The following is a 2,305-nucleotide window of genomic DNA, read 5'->3' on the forward strand; positions in this document are numbered from 1 at the left end:
CCAGTTCTGACATGGCCCATCTTGGACTGACAGCTGATGCAACTCCAAACACACTGTGGGACCCATTAAAACACTGACAAACAAATTATTTCCCTTCCTTTAGTTGTCTTCAAGTCTTCAAGACATCAACAACTGATTGGAGTTGTTTTGTAGTTTAGCTAAGGAGGATGACTTAAAAGTGGAAGTCATGAAAAATATATATTTTTTTATGAAAGGGAATGATTTACACAGATCTTTGGGATGCAAGAGGGTCAGGGCACAAAGGATTTGGATCCAAAGATAAGGCGGCAAAAGACATTAGTAGCACTTAATCATTGACCAATTGAACAGTTATCAGGTGATTCAATAACATGTGCTACAATTTTAATTATAGATTCCCAAGAACAACATTCCCACCACAGTCAATTCACACCCACACCCAGGCAGAGATGTGTGGACACATCAAGAGCTGGGTGTGCAAAGTTCCCTCTCCCAAATTCTCCTTGTTTTCAGGGAAACACTCCCCCAAATCCCTTTGTGTTTGCCACCAGACAAGGGTCACAGCTGGAGGAGTGTTTGTTGAGGGGGATCACAATTGTCCTGGGCATCAGCGAGGGCCTTTGGAGTGTTGCAAACTGGAGGGTTCCCGAGCTGGGAGAGGCTGCCAGAGGTGTCCCACTGAGAGGGAGGTGCTGGGGAGCTGCCAGGGCCTCCCTCAGCCCTGCTGGTTGTGGGCTCCCAAGGTGACTGGCTTCAGTTATCTGCTGAATTTCCATCCTGGTGTCAGGAATGGCTGGGTTTTCCAAAATATTTGGGAATTGTATCTGAACTCTTCTATTTGGGTTATGATTCAGGTAGGGAATGTTCCAAGCCTTTCATGGGATGACTGATTATCCTGTGTTCCCCAGCTCTTACACCCATCCCAGTCAGCTGGATGGTTTATTGACAATGTGTCCCGAGGGGCAGCACCTCCGATGCCATAGAAACCCCTCCCCCTGCATTAGGAAACCTTTGGAATTCAGGAGCTGTTCCAGTGGAGCATGAACATGAACAGCAATTTTCCTAAAGCCCAGCCCCAATCAGAACAAAGCCAGGCCCCAGCAGTGGCAGAGCAAAGGTCCCACCATCGCTGTGTCCCTGTGGCCGCTGAGGCGGCAGCGCAGGCCCGAGGCGGTGCCGGGTCCCGGTGCAGCCGGGGCAGAGCGGCGGCTGCGCGAGTGGCAACCCCGGCGGTGAGTGCGGCAGCGCCGTGGGAGCGGCGGCTCCGGGCACAGAGGCCGGCGGCAGCCGCTGTGGCTCATGGAACCAAGTGGTCACTGGGACACTGCAGGGCCTGCTGGAATCCAGGGGCCGGTGGGACCCTGGGGAGCCTCTTGGAGCCAAGGGAACCCTGGTATGTTTTGGAACATCCTGGAATCAAGGAGCCATTGTGACACTGTAGGGCCTCATGGAACCAATGGAATCTTGGGACATAGTTGAAACTCAAATCATCAGGGCCATTGTGACACTCCAGAACCTCATGGAACCAAGGATCTGTTGTGACACTGAGAGGCTTCATGGAACCAAAGGAACCCTGAGAGTTTTTGGAACCTCATAGAATCAAGGGACCATTTCTGGCAGGATGCTCTGCTCGGATAATACCTAAACAATGGTCAGAGAATGGTCAGATTCTTCCACAGACTTCCTTCTGCCATGAAGCAGGGACAGCTCTTCATGGTCACTGCCCAAGGGTTAAGTGAAAGAGAGAGAACTACCCCCTGTGGTTGTGGGGTGAGTTACCTCAATCTCTGCTTCAGGATTGTTTCTTTTTGCTGGCTTTGATCCAATTGCTTTAATAGAATGACTTTGATAGACTGCACTGTCTTATCTTACACTATACTACTAGGAGGTTTTTAGCTTTTATAATTTGAAGTAAATAACTCTCTTTAAGGTCTTTAGTCTGTTCAATTGTGTGATAAATTTTCTGTTCATTTGTCATAATAAACAATTCATTTTATAGAAATATTTCTGATTTGCACTCACTAAAACCTTCAGGACAAAGTGATTGAATCACACCTCTATAATTCCTTCAATCAAAACCAAAATCTGAGCCTGAGACTGGATCCAACCACCCCCAGACTCCTCTCTGAGAAGGAATTTGGAAAGCAAGGGGGTCCTTTCTGCACCTCGTAGCTCAACGAGACGGTTTCTGCCATCAACTTTGTCTAAGCCTTCCACCCCCCAGCCCCAAACTGTGACACACGGGCCTGTCTTGTGCATGCAGTGCAAACATGGACTCCTGAGCTGGTCATTTGCTGTCCCTCCTTGGAGGGAAGAACAAGCCCAA

Source organism: Corapipo altera, unplaced genomic scaffold, assembly GCF_003945725.1.
Source record: "Corapipo altera isolate COAL_440 unplaced genomic scaffold, ASM394572v1 55970, whole genome shotgun sequence".
Lineage (NCBI taxonomy): Eukaryota > Metazoa > Chordata > Aves > Passeriformes > Pipridae > Corapipo > Corapipo altera.